Here is a 23,918-nt window from a genome sequence, read left to right on the forward strand (position 1 = left end):
GTTTACACTTCTGAGGGTTTCTGTGTGGATGAGATGAGTTAGTGACAACTGTATATGCTCAGAAAGCACGGAGTCCACAGTCAGTACTGTCCAAGTGTCTGTTCTTATTGTCATTGTCATAATCATCATAGAGTGATCCTCCCCAAACAGTGATCACATCATGGTCTGTTGGTATTTAACCTATGTTGACACCCAGTGATTACTATTCTACATCTATATGTCCTTGGGTAGATTACCTAGTCTCTCTGAGCCTCAGGGATTCTTTTTCCATATAAAATAGAAATGAGAATATGAATTTGATATTCATTTAGTTAAAAGCAGCATATTGAGTAACTAATATGTTTCTTCCATAATCTAGATACTAGAGACGTTTTATTCAAAGTGAATAAAACAAAATGATATCTAAAAATCATTCTAGAGTTTTCCTGCAAATCTTCCCTGTTGAGGCATCTCTCTTTTAAAAGTGTAGAATATATATATACACACATTTATATATGGGCTAGGAATATATAGTAATATATATATGTAGTAATATATACATATATATATATGGGCTAGGAAATGCTCAGCAGATGTAATACATGCAGTGAATATGAGATATCTAAACTATGTGTTCTTCCAAATACAGCGTTAATTTGCTGAAAGCTTTTTTCTCCAAGTAGCTGAAGTTGTTAACACTTTGGAAAAAGCAAGTGAATCTGCCACATGATTATCTACATCTATATGTCCTTGGGTAGATTACTTAATCTCTCTGAGTCTCAGAGTTTTTTTTTCTTATAAAATAAGAATGAGAATATGAATTTTATATCCATTTAGTCAAAAGCAGCATATCGAGTAATTATGTTTCTTCCATAATCTAAGCACTAGAGATGTTTTATTCAAAGTGAATAAAACAAAGTCTTTGCTGTGATGATAAACATATGTAAAAAGTACATAGTATGTTAAGTGATTTAAAAATGTGCCATATGAATATAAAACAGAAAAGAGGCCAAAGAGTGATACGGAGCAGGAGCAGCAGATATGATAGCTTTTCTAATAGTGGATGCTGGCATGTTTGAAAATTCTTGGTGTCACAGCTGTAACATTATGAATTTTTTCATCAAAACTGAAAGGTGAAGAAATCTCTTTAAAAGTCTTCACTGGCACATGAGGCTTTTCTCCAAGAATCTTCTTTTTGAAGCTACCGCAGAATGGCTTCTGACGTTCTGGAAACCAGAACACGGGCTTTTGTGGGAAAATTGTTCCAATATGCCCCCATCTAGGGAGCATGGCTGGCCGTATCCTCAGGAAAAAGGTATTTTCCCATGTGTTCATGGCTTCAGTATCTCTTCATGACAGAAGAAGATAATTATATTTGTATTTTTCAGTAATTAATTGTTTGCTCTGAAATCACTCAAACTTGTTTTTCTTTTTTAAGATGGAGTCTTACTCTGTTGTCCAGGCTGGAGTGCAGTGGCACCATCTTGGCTCACTGCAACCTCCGTCTCCTGGGTTCAAGTGATTCTCCTGTCTCAGCCTCCCAAGTAGCTGGGACTACAGGCATGCACCACCATGCCTGGCTAATTTTGTTGTTTTTCTTACAGAGGGGATTTTGCCACATTGGCTAGGCTGGTCTTGAACTCCTGACTCAAGTGATCTGCCCTCCTTTGCTTCCCAAACTGCTGAAATTATAGGGATGAGACACTGAGCCTGGAAAACCACTCAAATTTAACACTGGAATTAGAATTACCAATATTTTCTATGTAGATACCTTCATTCTCATCTGGAAACTCTTATAGCTGGAACATCAACAATGCACTGAATTACCAGTATTTCTCCCCTTTAGAACTTTTCCCAGAGAAGTCTTGATGTCCTTGGACCTTTTCAGTTATCATAGCTTAGAAAAAAGCACAGTCTTTAAGAGGCTGTGGTAACTGAAAATTATTTCTGGGCTGTCAAATATGCTTAATAAAAGTTTCAGTAAACTTAGTGACTTCTGTATAGCACATGTAATCTTAATGTGAAAGACATTTTACATTTTTCATCTGGCAAAACCCTGTGCGACACAGTTGGAATTATTCTTCAAGAAGTGTCAGCAGGGTGCTGAAACAAATCATGGGCTAAGCTTTGGTCACAGCTTGTCCATTTTTAGGTTCTCCGGGACCCAAATTGTCTATCACTGTATAGAAGACCCACAAGTGTCTCTTCCCTCAGCACTCTTCTTGCTATTTCACCTTTTGCTCAGTCCTTACTCTTTTCCAGTTGAAGAGCTTTCCATGTATAAATCAAAAGTGGAGGTTGGTCCCAGAGATTGGACCTGAATTAAAATCTGTTTTCTATATTTTCCTTGTCAAATAGGATTGTCTGAATTTCAAATCATGTTAGTTTGCTTACTCTGGCTAAATTTCTTATTTCTTTTGTTGATTAATTTTTGATATTTGATCATAGTTGTACAAATATTTTCAATTATTTCCAAATATGTGATTTAGTTTTTAGGCAATACACTAGGTTTCCCCTCCAAATTTATGAGCCTTGTCAATATTATCCAGAACTTTGATGTCTGAACAGGCCTCCCATGAAGAATGTTCTCCTTGACTTTACTTTTGAATGCACTCTATGAAATAGCATGCTGCGTTTTTAGATTTGTCACTCATACTAAACTCCACATTCACATACTAGTTATGAATATATTTGGACAGATGAATTATACAAAGTAATTGTTTTGAGCTTTATCAAGATTAAAGTTCGCTTGTATAGAGGATGCATTTTAAAATACTCTAAGGTCTTCTTAAATTTGAGCAACATGTGAATAAGTCACTACCACCAATAGCCTATCTATTCAGGTTCAATGCTGTTTTTGTAAGTACTTTCTATTTGGGCTTTCAAAAATGTAAGTGGGATGAGAGAGAGTAAACAGTCGTCATTTGTTCTCTTCCAGGATTAGATTACATGATAGTTGCTTAGTTACAGCTCTACACAGTGTACGTACCTTTATGTGTAAATACAGATTTCAAAATCTCTAAAGGTGTACCCTGGGTCAGAGAGGTTTTTTGCAGCTCCAGAAAATGCGTGCTCTTGGTTTCTCACAAAAAGGCATCAGCCAAACATGTTTGGTGATGGGAATGTAAATAGTGAAACGAATCTACCAACAATAATAAGAAAAGAAAAGAACTTACTTGATTCCTAGAACCCAAGGTACAAAAAGGCAAAGCTAACTGAAAATGCCTCAGGTGGTGCATCATGTCTACCAGGCGCATTTTGTGACACTGTTTGCTTCTCTTTAGTACTTTTGCACTAACTCCATCAAATATTTATAAACAACCTTCTCCCTTTTCGGTACTGCCAGTTCATTCCATTCAAAACTAAGTCATTTGGTGCTAAGTACCCAGTTCTTGCCATGGTACTCCATGGGCCATAGAATGACTGAGTTTGGTCTCAGTAATGCCTCTCTTGCTATTCCATTCCCACCAGTGATGTTGAGAGCTAGAGAGTTGGGGGACAGAGCTAGCAGGGGATTTCCTTTCCGTTCTTGTTCCAGAGTGGCTGCAATGAAGATAAGATAAACAAGCAATGTCTGTGCAAGGCACTGCCCACTTCTGTCTTGGTGGAAAAATGCTTCTGAAAGTCAAGGACAAGGGGGAGAACTGATGCCTACATCTGTTCCTGGTTAATTTCCCTTAATTACCACCAGATCAGCCTTGTACCCTGTCCCTTGTTTGCACTCAGAAAAAAGTTTCTTTTACAAATGTTTAACCTGAAAACTTTGTAGGTATAAAAAAATACCTACAGCACAGTGCAAAGGCTCAACTCTGCCAGCACCCACCAGCCAAGGGCTTTAGGGACTGCTTATAGATGTTTATTTTTAAAGTTTAACCAAATGGCTGAGAAACAACTATTTTGAACCCCACCTATTCTTAAACAGATTGTAACTAGATTACAAGTAAAAACCCTAAGAAGCTGTTTTTAAATTAGTTAAAACTTGTATAATATCCAAGAAATTTATAGAAGTTAATTCTCCATTTCTCTCTCAAATTCCTTAATTTATTTTCATAATTGGAGAAATGAGCAATTTTCCTATTCTGTTAAAATATCTATGAGATAATGATAAAGTGAAAAAAATTAATCAAATGGAAGAATTTGCAGAGGGATATTAGGTTCAGAAATAAATTATTTCAACATGTGAGGTTTTTATTGGGCTGCCAAAGAAAATCCATGGAGTAGGTCACAAGAATAGAATCAGTAGCTAGTAGGCTTAAGTTTCTTGGTTTAGAAAAAGTTAAGATGGTGTTCAGATATTACATTTTCTAAGAAGTTGGGTGGTTTGGAGCAGAATATGTACTTACAATTTTAATTTCAAAAAACAGATTTTGGAAAACTTGATTAGAAATGAATTTAATGATTACTAATCTTTGTCATTAATAATGGCTCACATTATCTTTGACTATATTTTATTCCAATATTTTAAATTTTAAGAACTGGGCTAGAAGGAAGAAAATTGGGTTATAGTCCTGAGTTTTGACACTAACAAACAATGAAACTTTGGGAAAATTCATTTAAATTTTAGAGGCCTCAGTTTTCACTAAATGTGAACATTGCAATGTCTAATTAATGTACTTTCTAGCCTTCCAGCTCTAAAATTTACTCCAAGAAAAGTGAAGATATTTTCACCATCACTTCAGGTGCGTCCTCTGCTTTCTAATCATATTTGGTTAGAAATGGTACCAACTTCTCTGAATGCTCTGTAGTTATTGCAAATTTGTGCTATTCAGATAGTAAACTTTCGCTCCTTAAACAAAAGTTTGAAGGCTGCTGGTTCTATGAACAAGATGCATGAATTTGCATGCTTCAAACTCAAGAGATTTCTCAAGGCTAGCAAGGTTTTACAGGAAAATTTACATTTATTTCTTCTGTAGCCAGGAAATCCTTTCTGCAGGAGTCTGATTTAAGTGATATTTTCGTTGTTGTATATTTTCTAAAATTAAGTTTTGAAAATACAATAAGTTTAGAGGACAGCTAGTAAAACAAAGTGAAAAAGCTTCATTACATTCGTCCTGGCAATCAAATACGAAAAAAGAAGGCACTAAAACCTTGGGATAAATAAGAAGTAGTAGTTTAAAAATAATTAAAATTATTTTTAAAATAATGAACTTAGAGACTAAGAAAAGCTTTTGAGATGTTGTATAGGCTCACCCACCGACAAGCATTTGCACACACATATTTACATACAATCTGAAGAGGTCCAGAAGGGAAAAGAACTCTATTAGGGTATCAGAAAACCAAATAGGCCATCTCTAAATTCCAGTTTTTGAAGTAATTTTTGTTATCTGCATTTGACATTAGAGAGAAAAAACAAAACAAAACAATGACAATGGTTAATTATTCAAATAAGGGAAGAGTTTACTGGCATAGATAAATACAATTAATGGATAACTCTCAAATCATTTTTCTTTGATTTTGTAAAACTCATTTTAGCTTCTTTTGCCTTATGCTGATGTTGAAATCTGGGCTTCTTGAAAATGCACCAGTTGTTAGTTAGCCATATTTGTGGTAAGTTCCTGGAGCAAAGCCAGCCTGAATATTCTGTGGATGGTCTTTAAAGTGTGTGCAATATATGTGGATAATTATGAGCTTTCAACAGGTTTTTATGTATTAATAAGCATTTACTCCAAGGAGAAATCTGAGCACATTAATAAAGGCTGCAGTCAGTCCCACAGAGATGCATATGTTTTACCACAGCATGTGAATAGACTTTGGAAGGTGGCTGCCATTTCTCCTTCCAGATTTTACAGATGAGAATAATCTACAGTTAGAGGCATAGTATTCTGCTTTGAAATGCCACAGGATAGAACAAAAGAAAATGTCTGGCCTTTATCTCTCTCACCCACCTTTTACTTTTCTCTCCATTTTGATGTGGTCACTTTCTCATCTCAAATTCTGGAAACAATTTTAGTTTGGGTCTTACTCAGTGTGTTGTTCTGGAGAAATCATGGGGGCACTCAAATGTAATGGTGAGTCTGATTCTTGTTAGGCTTATATTCAAGCACAGTTTTTAAATAGATGAAACCATTTTTGAGGGTTTGTTTTGATAAACTTATATCAATAATTTCACCGTTACAACAACACTCCTTAGTAGATATTATTAACAGTGGTTATGAAATGCAAATCAGGTCCCCAAGAAGCTAAGTTATCTGAGGCCACTAGGGTTGTAAGTGACAGAGCCAGTCCCACCTAACTGAAAATGTACATTCCCCATATATATATTTAGTTTCAGCTTCTTTCAGTCTTTGGGATATAGTAGATGCTCAGTTACTACTTAGTGAATGCTGTTTGAAGGATATAGGTAACTTCAAAACTGCACTAGCTTCCTGATGTGGCATCTAGCCAAACACATTGCTGTTCATCCTCCTCCATTCCAGACTAGATATTGAGCTTCTGTGCTCTTTGAAGCAGAGTGATGGACTAGACAACTCCAGCTGGAAACTTCATGTCTTGGAACGTATACAATTAAATGACTTCTTCACTAATAAACATCTTATTCTTTGAAGTTGTAGATACAATGATTTAAGACCTCCACATGTGACTTTTAGATAATAACATGTCTTTTAAACAAACAGTAGAAGATAGGTTTAAAATACACCAAAGAGTAGCTGAGCCATTTATATCCTGGCATTGCATAATCCTACTTGCTACTGATGTCTCAAATAATTAAGAAATATTAAATGTTGACATTTTATAAGTACATGTAGTTTTTTCGTACTACTAATTATTTTTTAATCCTGGAAAACTTTAAAGTAATTGCAATCAGCTTTCATGTATTGAGTTTTCAGTGAAAATTTAAAGCAGCCATCTTATGTCTGAGCTTTACAATGGTGTCTATATTAGAAAGTTCTAGAATGACTTCCTGTTATGTTTTTAGGTAAAAACTTCAATAATGCTGTAACTATTTTTAATTTAATAGGCATATTTAACAATGGTCATTTTTTACTATTGCTTCGAATCTTTAATCTTCTGAATTTATTGATGTTTATGTAAATAATGGTGTACACTAAGGAACTTACCAGGCTTGGGGTTCTTGAACATACTGAATCCTTTTACACATTCTTCTTGCCTTGGTTGTTGGCATTCTGCCTGGATTAAAAAGAAAAAGCAAAACCAGAAACCATAAGTGAGAGACTCTTCATAATTCTATAACTATTTAAGTGTTTTTGTGTGTGTGTGTGTGTGTGTGTGTGTGTTTGGTTTCAATTCTTGTTCCTTAGTGAACTGTATAATCTTTGACTGCAGACTGAGTCTATACATTTCCCTTTCTTCTCCCTGTATGACTCACATATTTCCTGTGTTGTGTGCCATGGGAATGCTTGTATCCTATAAGCCTACATGTTTGTGTCAGAATAATAATCGAGTTGGCACAATGGATGAGAGGAGTATTTGAAGGAGCCAATTCTATGCTATGAAGGAGAGCACTATTCTTAACAATATATAGAAGTGACCGTGAATCACATAAATATAGCCTAGTAAACCCAACAAATGCAACCCCAACTTCTTAACTGAACTGAACCACAAATACTCATAGCCACTCCCATGAGGAGGGGAAGTTAGCCAGCAGGGAAACTAAGCAGAAAGAGGTAGAAGGCCTACTAATTGAGGTTAAAATATGCCATGTTTGCAAATTTTATTTAAAAATATGACTATGTGAACACACTGTTAATCCCCACTCCCACGGCCTTGGAGGGATCCTGTGTGTGTGAGGAACCCCGAGGTTTTGGTTTCATTAGTTTCACAGTAAATCCACTTCTCTACTGCCAGACCCACCCTTTTCTCTAATGATGTGTTCTTTTTTCTCTATAAAGACCTTCGTAGTATGTTGTTTGCACCTGTCTTTCAGAGGAAATTAACTTACACTACTTTCTTTATAATACTTAAGTGTGCGAATATACATGCACACATACATATATACCTCAGTTAACTATGTATATACCTCATTTTCTAGTATTGATCTGAGATTTTTGAGCATAGCTACTGTGTAATGCTTATTTTTGCATTCTATGCAATAGTAGGCTTTTTGAATAAATCTTTCTTCATACATATAAATTTATCTGTCATAGATGGGCAAAGACATGGACATTTAAAAAGGCCTTTTGATATAAATTTCATTATCATCTTCCAAAAAGATTATTTCTATGTACACTTCTACCACAGGTACATAAGAATTATTGTTTAATCACATTCTACAAAATACTTGGTATTACTTAGGTTCCAAAATAACCCCATTGTATACATTTATTTGGGATAATTTTTTTTTTTGCTACATTGAGTTTTGCTATTTGGCATCATGCTACATTTTTTATTACTTAAATAATCTTTACATCTCTCAGGGAAGTTTAATAGTTTTATTTATTTATGTTTTACACATTCTTATTAAAATTTTCTGGCTATTTTATATTTTGCTGCTATTGTGAAAAGCATCTTTTTTCTCTTGAATTTTTTATATCATCATTGCTGGCATATAAAAAACTATCAATTTTGTGTATTTACTTAGTAGTTACCTATTAGTTATTTTCACTTGTTAATTGTAATAGTTACTCAGTTAAGACAGATATTATTCCAGGAAAAGATTGTTCTTTCGGTTAAGGGCATTTGGATATCAAGCTTGACCAAAGCTTTTTTAGCTTATATAATCATAATATGATTATTCTTTAAATCTCTTATATGATAAATTATGTTAATATATTTATTCATATTAAGTCATTATTACATTTCTTTTAAATCTTTTCTGGCCCTAGGTTTTTATTTGTTTAATATTCTGCTGAACTAGCTCCTAATTATAATGTAGGCAGGGATGTAGCTACAAGAATGTTTGTTTATTGCAGAAGTATATATGAAAGCAAAGATTTATAAACAACTTGAATGTCCCAAACTAGATATTACTTAAATAAATTAAGGCACATATCCCCAGCAGAGAATGAGCAGACAAAATGATGTTATAAAGCTATATTTCCTAATATGTTTATATTATTTGGTAAAAGAGTAGTAAATATTGAATGAACTCATTAAAAGCACATTTGTAAGTGTTCGAGTAGGTCTGTGACACATTTGTGTGTGAATAAGTGGGTCTGTGTGTGTGTATGCATGTGTATACATACATTTGGAAAGATCTATGCTCTAACTACAGCATGAGGTTTCTCCAGATAAACAGAGATTATATTATTTGTTTCCTTATTATTTTTTAGAAAAATGATGTTATAGATTTTTTGCTAAAAATTGCATACACTCAATATGAGAAGTTCTTCTAATATTCCAACCCAGAAGTGAACATTGCTAACAATAAGTGAACATCATTCCATATATCTCTTATGTATAGTAAACATATAATTAGAAAGATACATGAACAGATACTATGGTTATATTGTATATGTCCCTCCAAAATTCATACATTGGAACTTAATCTCCAAGGCGAGGGCCTTGGGAGGTGATTATGTGGAGCCTCATGGATGGAGTTAATGCCCTTATAGAAGAGGCTTGAGGGAGCCACCTATCACCTTTGATCCCTTCTACCTTGTGAAGACAAAGCTTTTGGCCCCTTGTTCAAGGTGCTGCCTTGGAAGCAGAGACTGAACCTTTGCCAGATACTGAATTTGCTGGTGGCTTGATCTTGGACTTCCCAGCCTCCACAATTGTGGAGCAATAAATTTGTTTATAAATCACTCAGTCTGAGGTGTTATGTAATAGTATCAGGAATAGAGTAAGAGAGTAGAAATACCTTTAAAATTTTAATCATATTCTATATGCTATTTAATTTTTTTGTTCTTTGCATTTAAGAAATGATGATAAATTAAGTAAAACTGAATAGATTGCTCAACATCAGACTCTGGTTCTGCATTAGCACTTCCAGGAAAAAAATCCCCAGACTGGGTGGCTTGAACAACAGAAATTTACTTTCCCACAGTTCTGGAGGCTGGAAGTCTAAGCTCGAAGTGTTGGCAGCTTTGGTTTCTCCTGAGGCCTCTGTCCTTGGCTTGAAGATGGCTGCCTTCTTGTTGTGTCCTCACTTGGTCATCTTTCTGTGTTATCTGTGTCTTAATCTTCTCTTTTTTTTTTTTTTTTTTTGAGACGGAGTCTCGCTCTGTCGCCCGGGCTGGAGTGCAGTAATCTTCTCTTCTTATAAGGACACCAGTCATACTGGACTGGGGCCCACCCTAATGACTCCATTATAACTTAATTACTTATTTAAAGACCCTACCATCAAAACAATCACATTCTGAGATTAGAGGGGGGGAAGGACACACAATTCAGCCCATAACAGGTTCTTTACCAAAATATATTATAATCCCTTAACTTTTGAGTTTCTTTCAAGGGTTAAGAAAGAAGTGATTGTGTAAACATTAGGATGTTGGAATATCTTTCTAAAAATTATAGATTAGTCTTGTATGCTTACACTTCTTCCCACCACCTGTTAGTCATATATGTATATAAACATTGCTTTTACACTGTCAATATTTGTATTGTTTCTCAGTAAGTATAATTCCTATAGTCATTTAAGTTTAGTTCTATATTTGGATTGATTTAGTGTTCACCAACAGTCTTATCACAGTTTCTCCATTTCATTTATTGCCCACTTTCTATCATCAAGTAGAATTTTCAAGGCAGGTCCATAAATATTGCTGTCTTTTGAATTATTTCACATTGGTGGCTATGGGTCTACTGTCTCTCTTCAAAGTTAGATTGACTGGGAGCACCATTTTGGGGTCTCATTTTATTTTCCACAGGTGACAAACTAGTCACTTACCAGTTTGTCCAGCCAACAGATAAACTTTTTCCCCAACAAAATTGAATAAAGTTAATTTTGTTGCTGGAATTCAAAAGTTGGGAGAATTAATACAAAAGTTTGGATTTCTGGATTTTCTTGAAAAAATCAACGATGTAGTAATATGACATCTTGTTAACTACATTTTTCATTTTCTTAACACAAAATTGTCTGTGGCTACCTCATTTTGATAGTGCATGTATGCTCTCCACTTCACTGAATCCAACCTGTTTCAATTACTTTTATATCTCACCCATATAGGCATTAGAGTTGGCATCTCCAGGCTTATAATTTTTTTGACATTGCACTATCATTTCATGGCACTGAGTACTGAACTAGTCGTTTTGCTATGGCTTTTCCAGTCATTTCTTGGTGGGCTTTATTTGCATTTTTTTTTTTTCCTCAGAAAGTTCTCATGCATAATGTTTCCTAAGTTCTCTTATATTTCAGAATGTCTGAGTGTTGCCCTTATTCCTAAACTAACATGTCTGGCTACAATATGTCTTGAATTTTTTTTTTCCTTCAGGATATTCTGTTAGAAATAGATAATTGGTGCTGTTAAGAAGAGTCAGCATGGAGACAAACAATCTCTCAGCAAGGCCATTTTTACTTTCTGTAGATTGAACAATGGCAAGAGCACACTTCAACAAAGGAAAAGCAACATATTTATCCCTTATGCATTTGGGTCATCCTTACTGCTGTGTCCTGCATCCATTGGCTGGAGCTGGACCTCACAGTCTTAAACTGATACCCAATTTGCTAATAACCTAAAACTTTCCTAAATAGGTAAGTGCAAGGGAGAACAAGGAAGGAGAGGAAGTTGCTTATGAAAGGTTTAAGGAAGCAATAACATTTCCAAAAGAGGAAGACACATAAGCTATGAGCTAGGACTTGCCTGGGCCTATTCAGACATGCCTGAGTGAGCCAAAGCAACTAACTGTGCTAAAGTGTAAGAACTAATAGTTGATAGGAGGCTTTAGAGTAAGAAGCTATTATTTCTAGTGTCTATTATTTCATTTTTAAACCAAGACGAGCTTTGAAGAGGAACTTTTCTACTTTCTATATATTCTATATATTTGTTCTAGTATTTTCTGGGTTAATTTCTTGCTGTGGGGAGGTCAGCAACCAACCTGGTTTCCTCTCTTTTATTTGACTTGCTCTTTCTGTCTGGATGGCTGAAAAAAATATTTCCTTCTCCTTGAATCTTAACAACTTAACCAGGATAGGCTGCCAGGTTGATCCTTCTGTCTACATTTATTTCCTAGGTGACAAGGTCTGTCCCCTACTGTGCTTCTCTTTAGTTTCAGAGCCTTTTCTTTTTAATATTTTTATTTTTTGTTTCATTTTCTTGGGTTACAATGATAAGGACATAAAATATCCTGTTACTTTGCCCTCTATAAGTTTAGTTCTAATTTGTTAATATTATCCCAGGCCTTTCCTCAGTCCCATTAATATGACATTCAGCTTGCTTGTCTTTTTTCTTGCTATTTCTAATTTATCAAAGAGACATGTAATGGTTCTAACGATGTTGTTGGAATCTCAATTTATTTCTGTCATCTTCCTTTATATCTACTTCTGTTGTTTTACGAGCTTTCATATTTTTGGCTTCCTATTCTAAGTTCTTGCACACTGTGAAGCAAGTTCAAGGAGTTTATTGTGCTCTTAAATATGGTTTATTTCTGTCTCAAATTTTGCTGTCTCTTTTCTACGCCATGTCACTTTTCCTCTCTGCATTTTTGTTGTAGTTATGCATAACTGCAATGTCATTTCTTTTAGCCTTGCTCATGCTTACTGTGGGCAGTTCCCAAACTCTCTTTTTGCTCTGAAAGTGTGTCTAAGTGAATTCTCTAGGATACTTTTGCCACTAGGTCTCTCCAGTTTGGCCTCTTTCAGAGCTGTACTCTGATGCCTGAGTGTTGCTATCACTGAATTTTTCTCTAGCCTCAAGTATGAGAGTGGAGAAGGCAGAAAACTTAGGCTCCACTTTTTCTTCTTTGAGTTGAGCAAATTTTCTGTATTACAATAAACTCCACCAAACTAGGGATGTGTTCTCTTCCTACTCACTTCAGTTCAGTCTTCTGATTACATTACAGTTAATTGGGGTAGAGGTGACATAATCTTCTGCTTAATTTGTCAGGTTTTGGTGCTCACAGGTTTTTTGTTTGTTTGTTCCTATTTATCTACTCTTCTGTTTTCATTTCTGCAACTTATTGCTGGTGTTTTTCAGAGCCCTCTCTTTTCCTCTCCCCTGCTAGTAGAGCGTAGAATGACAGTCAATGAAATTTTTCTCTTCCTCTATTTAGTACCTTTGGTAGGGGTGCTTGCATAGCTATTTTCCTGACTCTTTTTCCAACAACCCACTTCTTCAGCTTCTCCTCATTTTTAGGAATACCATTAAGACTTTTGAGGCATTGATTAATCATCTACTTTTCCTATCATTTCTTCTGAAAGATGCAGATAAGTTTAAAAACTTCCTGAACCAAGAAAGCAATTTTTATTCATTCGTTTGGCACTTCTTTTCAAAATTTGTTTTTTGTGTTTCTTGTTCCTTTCATCAAGCGTTGGGGTAGGAACATTCTTTTATCAGGCTTATCTCTACTATCTCACCTTGGAAGTCTAAACTATCTTTCCATTTGTTTTTCTTTTTATCTTTTTTTATGAGACAGGCTGTGTTTAATTGTTTAAAATTTTTTTCTACTGTGGATATATACTGCTTTGGTTAATTTTTTAAAAAATTTAAAACATTAATCTATCTTGAAATATATTTTATGTCATTTATTTAGAGTTGTGTAACTACTTTAAAATTTTATATCATTTAGGTGTATATAAATATGTTTATAACACATTATATTATAATTTCTATTTGAACTATTGATAACAATTTTGCCACCAGAGTTATGGCTAGTTTTATATAAAGATGTGGGAAGTTGAAATTATTCTATGTATTCTGAAAATATTTAAACAGCATGATATTTATTTATTAAATTTTATATTGAATTTACTGGTCTCAGTGGTTATTTCAGAGGTACATTTTGATAACTCTTTCATTATTTTTCATGGTTATTAGCATATTTTTGCTCCTTGAAATAATTTTGATAATGTCTTAGATAATCTTATATTTAACCTAGATTTTTCCATTTTTCCACTGTTGTAACCTTATTATCACAGTAATTACATGATATTTCCTTTATAGTAATTTTCTTTCTTATTATTTAATTTCAATTAGTGCATATCGGAATACCTTTCCCCATATTTTTAGCTGGGTAAATGTTGTATTTGATTATATCTTTATAGCCTTTAAAAAACTACATTTTCACCATCGCTTTTTAGCTTTTTGTATTTTAAAGGGGAAATTTGAGGCCAGTATCACTTTTGTGCTTGAGTGTATTACATGTATATATGTTTTGTACCTAGACTTTTATACACTACTTTTTAAAAATAAAAATAGGTATGATATATCATTATTTCTCTCTTTTTCATGGCCCTTTTTTTAAACTCAGGAACTTTTATTTTGTAACATCTTTGATTATTGTTTTTGTCCAATTTATTTACTTTTTTTCTTAGTAACAATTATTTGAATGTTGGTTCCATAGTCTCTGTCTGCCATATCAATTATCTTTCCTCTATCATTTTCCTCTTTTTCCTCAGCTTCTACATATTGAGAGTGCTTCTTAAATGTGTTATTACATTATTATTATATCATCTTTTTCAATTTCCAGCATATATTTTACTATTTGCCACTATCAATGTGGCTTACAGTTTTTTACTATTTTTAAAGTTTTTTGAACCCTACTGTTTTAAAGTTTTTTGAAACTCTCCTATTGTATTTATTTTAAAACTCATTCTAAAGCTTTTACACCTTAACTTTTGCACTTGTTATAGCTTTCTACTCCTGTGTCATAGAGACTACCTTCTTTGTATCTTTTGGGGGATGACAGTCAGAAAAACAATAGTATCACCACAAGAGCATAAACAACAACAGTAGCAACAACAAAAAAACCAACACAAAAACCCCCACAACAACGAAAATCCCTGCAAAGAAAGAAAAAAAAATTGGTTAATTTTTCAGGTATTTTTCTGTGCATTATAGTAGATAATTGTCAGAGGTGAACTTCTCTTTCCTGTCTTCAGATTCTGTATTAATAAGCGTTCTCTAGAGTGTTGGAACTAATAGGATAGATGTATATATGACGGAGAGTTTATTAAGGAGAATCGACCTACACAGTCGCAAGGTGAAGTCCCATAATAAGTTGTCTGCAAGTTGAGGAGCAAGGAAGCCAGTCCAAATTCTTAAAACCTCAAAAGCAGGGAAGCCGACAGTGCAACTTTCAGTATATGGCTGAAGTCCCGAGAGCCCCGGAAAACTACTGGTGTAAGTTCAAGAGTCCAAAAGCTGAAGAATTTGGAGGCTGATGTTCAAGGGCAGGAAGCATCCAGCACGGGAGAAAGATGAAGTCTGGAAGACTTAGCAAGTAAGCTCCTACCACCTTCTTCTGCCTGCTTTATTCTAGCCACTCTGGCAGCTGATTAGATGGTGGCCACCCAGATCGAGGGTGGGAGTGCCTCTCCCAGTCCACTGACACACCTTTTGATGTTAATCTCCTTTGAAAAGACCCTCACAGACACACCCAGGAACAGTACTTTGCATCCTTCAATCCAATCAGGTTGACACTCAATATTAACCATCACAGACTCAAAGGTCTATTTCTTTCTTATCTCATGCATTGCTTTATAAGACTATAAGGATGTTTGTTGGACCTGGTACCCATCTTAATCTCTAGATTGTAGAAAGCCTTCACCTAACTAAGGTAATTATCTTCTGTCAGAATCTACAGAAGATATATAAATCTTCTCTTATCCTCATAACCTGAATCTTTGGAAAAGCTCTATTTTGTAAGATACATACTGCCACCAAGGATCTTTTTCCCTTTGCCTTGGTTTTGCTTCGAGTAGTGTGATGGTCATTATGCTCACACATAGTTGAGCTCCTACCAATCAGTCTACATTTGTTCAAACACCATCCCCAGAAAAGAATAGCGTAATAATACATTATTGTTTTCTGGGGATGGTGTCTGAGCAAATGTAGATTGATTGATGGGAGCTCAACTATGTAAGAAACAGCACAGTGGTGGTAGAGGATTGGATACCCAGACATCATGTCCATGTAGCTGGCCAGAGAAAGGAAGAATGGCAAAAGGCCATGAAAGAAACCCTCCCAACTGAGTCAGTTCCATAAAAGGGTCCTACTTAAAGTCTGACAAACATTCTCACTATATGTCATGAACAGAAATTAGCCTTGTCCCCACATCCAAGTGTAAGAGTGTCTGGGTAGGTAGCCTTTTGTTTTGGGTGGCAATATACCCAGGGAAAGATAAGGATACTGAGAAGGATAGGAGAGAACAGGTCTTTCTGTAGGCAACTGGCTATCTTTGTCGCAACCTAGGTCTTGGTGAGTCTGGGCAGACCGCAGAAGGGATTAAGAAGTATTTTCTGTTATTAACCATAAACTACAGGAAGGACCAGCATGGTCTCAGTCATCATTTTATCTCAGGCTTACTTATTATATTCTTTATATTATGTTCAAATTTCTTCCTCCTCCTCCAGCAATGTTAGGGTGGCTGCTATGTTGAAAAGAGGGCACAAACTGTTAAAGTCTCAAATTGAATGCCTCATCTTTCCACACCCTCCCTTTTGCAGGCCAAATCATTCATTCTCTTCTTTTGGGGCAATAACTAGAAGATTACTCACATGATGATTAGTCAGCCCTTGTTCTCTGATGCCACATCCTACCCCAACCAACTACCATGTATCAAAGAGTCCTAGGACTCCCAGTTTTGTCTTTTCTGTTACCAGCACACTTAATTTCCCACTCACCATCTTCCTTCTTGCCTCCCACTCTGTTCCTACTCAGAGTGTTAATATTATCAACAACAATGACTAGCATTTTTATTGTTCTTTACTTCTTACAAAGTACCTTCTCATATTTTTATCTCATGTGCACCTCACAGTCATCCTGCTATATATTTTCAGTTTTCACTACAGCATGTGTTTTAGAAGGTTGGCAATTAAACAAATCCATGTGAGTAACTGGTAGAAATGTAAGTCCAACCCAGATCTCCTAACCTCACATGTCATGCTCTTTCTATCACAGTATGCTGCAAGCCACACCTCTTGTATATTGTCTCCCAACAGCAGCAGTAGAAAGGATGAAAAGTCCTGGATTAGTGGGTACCTGAGAAGGGAGGTTATAAAGTGCACTAAATTGAAATGGAGGCCATGAGGCCCAAATAGTTGGAGATGATCCTTACTACAAAGTAGGAATGAGCAGTGACTGTTCGTGCTTAAGGGCACATGGACTTCAAAATATTCTTTTCTCTTATCAAAATGTTCCTGGAACTGGACATATTAATAGGACAAACACTGGAGAAGTTCACAAATAATGAACAGCTGCAATAGCAAATCTCTCTTCCTCCAGAGTGTTTTATCAGAGCTCATGTGCTCCTGGCTTAATGCTTAAGGCTTCACCAAGGGAAGCAATTCATGGGTGAAAGCAACCGTGCAGATCAGAGAAGATTAGTTTTCTTTCTTTCCAGTGGTTTGGGACCTCATAGAATAGCCTCAGATAAAAGAGGAAGCTGCAGGCAGAAAGCCATGAACTCCTGAGCCTGACTGTAGAAGACAAGTGAATAAGTGGTAGAAATATAATGATAATATTTTTCCCAAGGGAATTAAACAGCTTTTTAGTGAATAAGAGAAGCACAGTACAAATTAGTTCAGATCAAGTTCTCAGCTTCTAAGCTTGGGTTCCTCAGGTTATTTCTTGACCTTCTTTGAAACCACGGAAATCTGTAATAATACCCTAAGCTTCTGTTTTATTTTAGCCACCACATATCAGATGTAAACATATTTGTCTAATTTAGCCTCAGTCCAGTACATTCCACATTTTATCAGGAAGTTACAGTTTTACTGCTGTGTCCAGAGAGTGGTATGGGGGGTAGTGCAAGTGTATTAGTCCATTCACACACTGCTATAAAGAACTACCTGAGGCTGAGTAATTTATAAAGAAAAGAAGTTTAATTGGCTCACGTTTCCACAGGCTATACAGGAAGCATGACTGGGAGGCCTCAGGAAACTTACAATCGTGGTGGAAGGCAAAGGAGAAGCTGGCACGTCCTACATGGCTGGAACAGGTGGAAGAGAGACAATAAAGGATTAAGTGCCACACACTTTTAAACAACCAGATCTCTTGAGAACTCTATTACGAGAACAGCAAGTCCTCCTCCATGATTCAATCACTTCCCACTAGGTCCCTCTCCCAATACTAGGGATTACAATTTGACATGAGATTTGGGTGGAGACACAGAGCCAAACCATATCAGCAAGGAAAAGGGCTGGGACCTTGGAGATATATATATATATATATACACACACACATATCTTCTATACAATGTGGCATTTAATCATCAGCGTGATTTGCACAGACTAAAGATAGTAGGGCTGGATAATATTTTAAGATGATAATGTACTTGTTTCTGTTACATATTTAGTTATTTATTTATTCAGCCATTCAGCAGATATTTACTGAGTGCATCTATAGTGTGCCAAGCACTGTTTTACCTGCTGGGGATACAACTGTGAACAAGACTAGCAAAACAATTCTTGTCTTCATGAAAATAGAGCATGTACTATACTCAATTCCTCATGAATAGCCAGGAGGAAAGCAGAAAACATCTTTGCTTTCCATTAATCTCAACTATGCTCACAAATGCGAAGCCTGCTGTACCATTGACCCAAATAAGTGTGTTGTTTGGCCTCCACAGTTAAAAATTTTTTAATATTAAAGCTTTTTGAGGTTCTTTCCCTTCCCAGTGTACAGCACTCACTATCAGTCTTTTTTATATTACAACTTGGTTCTCTTATGTATTCTGTCCCTATGGCTCCTATAAGTGTCGGACTCTCAGACATTTGTGCCTAAATCCTAAAAATTGGGGAACTGTGAAATAAGTAAAAGTGACAAAAACATTTTTAAGTCCCAGAGAATTATGTGTAGAAGCCGAGGAGTTAGGGGACCCCAGTCACAAACTGAAATGAGATTCCCCTCCAGCCTGTAGGGGGAGAGGAGCAAATAGTCTGTGAGTGCTGGAGCAGCGGCAACTCTGCTTCCTGGGATGGAGAACCCAGAAGAATCTAGCAAGGAGTTGCTCTGCAGTGCCTTTAGTCAGACTGAGCCATAGATGCTTCATAAGAGAGTCTCATAGTAACAGTGTGAGGAAGCAGCTGATAGGGAGAAAGCCCACGGACATACTGAGGATGACTCATGTGGGTTGAGGATTGATACCTGATGAACACGTAACATTGAACTCCACACTGTGCCTGGGACTAGTCTAAGATTTCTGAGCCACATCCCAACCTGGAGGAGAGAAGACACTTCAAAAATAACTGAGGCTGCATTTTCCAAGCTGGGATAGCACTTGGATTCGGCAATAAAGTTAAGTACTGAATAATCAGGAGAATGGTGCTTCCTGTCCACTACAGTCAGTGGAATGAAATTCACACCTGTTTTGCTAGTTTGTAGGGGAAGCTTCTACCACTTTCCATTAGGGTAGAGGACAGGAGGACTGGAAAATGATCATATTTTAAGATGCAGGATGATTTTTCCTTGTAATCTATCTGTCTTAGTTGTTGTCATTTTTTAAAGGGCTTGGTCTATGATCTATCTTTCCCTTTTAAACTTTTTCTGGCACTTATTTCTTATTCTGTAGGCTACTTCATTCTCATATCTCTTGGTTCAGTCTGACCACATGGAGTATTTTCAAGACCCTACTCTCCATAGATTAGCTACTGAGGCAGCCCCTTGTTTCTACAGCTTCACAGACTCAGCTTCTTTCCATAGATCTCTCTCCTGGCTCCTGTCCTCCTTCTCCCTCATGCTTCCAAGCTTCTTCACGCTGCCCCCTCTTAAATCAGAGAAGTCCAAAGTGCAGTCCCCAGGCCAGCAGCTCAGTAATCCTGGAGTCTTGTTAGACATGCAGTTTCCAGACCCAACTCCAGACCTACTGGATCAGAAATCTGCAGCTGGACCCCAGCCCGCCAGGGGACTTGGAGGCTTTCTTATGTTTGAGAATTCCTGTTCTGAAAGGAAACACTAAGAATGTAGCATCCCGTGACAGGCAGCAAGAAAGGCTGAAGTAAACAAAAGTGTCTTGTGAGGAGTTCTGCTGTCCTTTATAAAAAACAAATACACTGATGTCCATTATTAAATTTTCAAGCTCTCTTGTATAAATTCCAAACAGTTCTCTCCACATCTAAACCAAATTTAAATGTTTTGACATTGTGGGTAACTTTTCAAGAAAATCCTAAAATCTAGAGATTTCACTTTACTTTTAGTCCTGGTGTTTCAATTGATTTTCCATTATGTCATGTGTATTTTCATGGCTATATAAGGTGGATATTATTTGATAGTCTTATTGGCCTGAAAAAAAAAAGAAGAAGAAGAAGAAAAGAAAGGCTTGGCTTTGTAGAAAGCATGTGGAAAGTTAGATGGAAATTCTTATGTGAAGTGTTGCATGATTAGTACAGGTTTTCTTCTGGTAATTATGCATGCTCTTTATGAAACTCCTCTTTTAAAAAGTGCAGGATATTGAGACTTAAAAAATCTGAAACCTGGACAAATTTAATATTTCCAACAAGAGAGCCAGTGATCAGAAATACTTTTTTTAGCTTCTGTGTTTGCATAACATGCAAGATTTGCTGCCTGCTCATTTGCATTTTCACTCAACAGTCTAAAGTGAATGGAGTGTTTCACTTTTTCTCAGCCAGTAACATATTGATTCTGCATCACAAGGGGAAAAATATAAATGTAGGTTTTTCAAAGATGACCTCAACCACAATGTTAGAAAATTGCTAAGTGTTAGAAATCTTAAGTATAGTATTGGCAGAGAACAAAGGTTCACAATTTGGGATGCATAGTGTAAAATCTTTAGATTCTATTTTTAATAGTCAAACCAAATCCAAATGGTGGGGCCAGTTAAATCTCTGTTAAAAAGACAAGACCCTTAAACCTCCAGTGTCATACATTTGGGGGGGGAAAAAAAAAAAAAAAAAAAAAAAAGCAAGGTCAACTATCTATATAGATAGTAAAACACAAATCCTGAACATTCCCAAAATTGAATATAAAATTCCCAGTGGATCAGTTATGGCCACCAAAAACCAATATCCTTCCTGAATTTCCCAAGAATACTGAATCTTATTGGGAAAAAAATGCATTTAATAGAATACTCCCTCTGTAAATGTATTATACAAAAATCTCACTCCTTTTTTATAGGTTCATTATGAAAAAGCTTCACTCCTATGGTATAGATAGTTAATTTCTGATTACTATGTCCTTTTATTTTGTAGCAGTAACCACCCACTCATTAATTTCCATGCTGATGTGAATTGCATTTTAACTTGTGGTGCTGTTTTACATTAGTGTGCCCTGGCTCTGTATTCTCCTTTCATTTCCTTGAGGGAAGTATAGTATTTCGACAGCAAATTATTGTTTTAAAACAAGGGATGGGGTTGTTGTTAAGGCATAGTGAGAAGATTTACTTTATTATCAGACTTGGTTTGTTCTGAAGCAGTGTGTCCAAAAGGAAGCCAAGTAGAAATATCCATGTTTTAATCATGGGAAACCTTGATATTGTTTGTGCATGAATAAATATATTAAAGGAAAACATGCGGAGCGATCACATTTGAGTTTTTCCTTATGATGTTTGCCAACATGAGTAATTATGTATTAGATGTTAAATCAGGTTGAATTTCCAATTTGACATTGTCTCTCTCTTTGTTTTCCCTCATTTCCCTCTTTCTTTCCCACTACCCCCACACCACTTTGTCATCTGATACATTTATTTGAAGGATGTGAGCATCATCAATTAAACAAATGTGTTACTCACCTACTAGCTGAATAACTGTGCTTGGTATAGAAATACGAAATTGAAGAGGAATGGGTCCCCATGAGTAAACAGAAGTGCAGTGCTCAAGGAGCTAACAATTTAGTGGTGGCACAGACATGGACACAAAGAATCATAACACAGTCAGAATGTGCTGTAATAAAACTATAAATTTAGTTTTAGTGGAGCCATTGCATGAAACAAGAGGGAATGTATGCGTTTCTTTATAGAAGAAATAGCTTTGGGCTTGACCTTAAAATCTGAATAATGTTTGAAAGATGAAGATGGAATAAAATTCTGTATCAGATGAAGGTAATAGAGGTGGATAAGTGTGCAGATAGAAATGCAGATGTCATGAATTATGGCTGTGGAAGATGCATTAGTATAAAGAAAAAAGTCAGACTATAATGAAGACTCTAATAAAGGGATTTTAACAAAACCAAAAACAAACTAAGTGAGTGACAGAATGCCTCAATGAGGGAGGGCATGGCTCTGAGATGGTCACTTATACCCTCCTACCAGCTCCTCCTGTATTCCAATGACAATGGGGCTATTCTGGTTGAGAAATATATTGTCTAACCTAGAGGCCAAGAAGCAGAGATGATAATAAAGTGGTGGGTTCCAGGAACTGTGAGCTGTATTAATTTGTTTATAAAAAACCTGACATGGTTTGGCTGTGTCCTCAACCAAAATCTCATCTTGAATTGTAATCCTTATAATCCCCATAATCTTCATGTGTCAGGGGCAGGATGAGGTAGAGGTAATTAGATCATGGGGGTGGTTTCCCCCATGCTGTTCTCGTGATAGTGAGTGAGTCTCAAAAGATCTGATGGTTTTATAAGTGTCTGGCACTTCTCTTGCTTGCACTCCCTCTGTCCTGCTTCCCTGTGAAGAAGGTACTTTCTCTTCGCCTTCCGCCATGATTATAAGTTTTCTGAGGCCTCCCCAGCAATGCACAACTGGGAGTCAATTAAACTTCTTTCCTTTATAAATTACCCAGTTTTGAGTATTTCTTCACAGCGATGTGAGAACAGACTAATACAGTACCAAAGCATCCCAAAATTTCAGGTCACTATTCATTAATCAATTAATCTGTTACTCAGAATGTTGGTTTTATATAGTATTTGTCCGAAGCAGTTTACTTCAGGTTTAACATTTCTCGAGCAAAATAGCCAGATTATTGAACTAGATTTTAGAATTAAATTTACTGGATATTTTGGAATCATGTAAAACCAGCCTATGTAAAAAGCGTCTTCACCAGTGAGTTGGCTGGAGTTATTGTTAAACAAAAGCCATAGCACTCTGTCACGGGGTTGAATTTAGTTTCCTACCACATTTTTTTTCAAGTGAGTCACTAAAACAACATTCTGACCCCACAATATGTTACCAACAAAAGCACTTCTTTATTTTTCTCTGGTTTCTCTTTGCAGCCAAGCAAATATCATATTCATCAGCAAGAAATCCCCAAATACCAAGCAGCATACCAGCATCTGCATGGGCCACGGATTCAGGACAGATTTCAAATCTTGGAAGAGAGACAATATCCTCTTCTTCTGGGGCATGATCTAGAGCAAAAAATGATTTCACTGACCCATGTCAGTCTTAACACTTTGTTTCTCAGAAACAGAAAGGGATCTCCATCAGGTATTATTTGTTGTGGACGTCTGTATATAGAGCATGAAACAGGAAATTGGCCTTTGCAGTATGCAAAAATAAATCTTTGGCCTTGGAATAGCCTTGTCTAAAACTCTGCAAGTGAGCATTTCTGCTGAGGCTTATTCTGAATGTTTCCATGTTAAGATCAGATGAAACCATTTTCCTTTTCCAAGTCAAGATTACTCTTTTAGGGGGCCGGTAAACACTGTTTATCTTTAGCAGTCCACATTGCAATGATAAAATTTTAGCCACTTACCCTTATCTGACGGTCCGAGTCTCCATGTGCATACACATTGATAGAGGAGTAGTTGCCAATTACTGAGTCAGTTATCAATTCACTTTGACTTCAAACGGCAGCAACATAGTTTCATTTACAGTGAGCTCCTGAGCAGCAGCTTAGGACAAGGAGGAGACCAATAGGAATTCCAGGAGAGGGTGCGGCTGCACGCACATCCACAGTCAATGCTTAGAAAGCCTGATGCAGCCAGGAGTAACTTGCACAAGAGCAGATGTGGGCTTTTGTCCTACTTAAAACAATAGCTTTG

General features: G+C 36.2%; 1 long non-coding RNA gene across 1 annotated transcript in view; it reads right to left on the bottom strand.

Moving 5' to 3' along the window:
- Positions 1-23,918, bottom strand: part of LOC126953913 (uncharacterized) — a 40,786-nt gene extending 16,868 nt beyond the window's left edge. The window contains exons 1-2 of the long non-coding RNA XR_007725407.1: positions 23,630-23,918; positions 7,038-7,107 (exon numbers count right to left, since the gene is read on the bottom strand). This is a non-coding gene — a long non-coding RNA (uncharacterized LOC126953913). The remainder of the gene's footprint in view (positions 1-7,037; positions 7,108-23,629) is intronic.

Source organism: Macaca thibetana, chromosome 4 (genome assembly GCF_024542745.1).
Source record: "Macaca thibetana thibetana isolate TM-01 chromosome 4, ASM2454274v1, whole genome shotgun sequence".
Lineage (NCBI taxonomy): Eukaryota > Metazoa > Chordata > Mammalia > Primates > Cercopithecidae > Macaca > Macaca thibetana.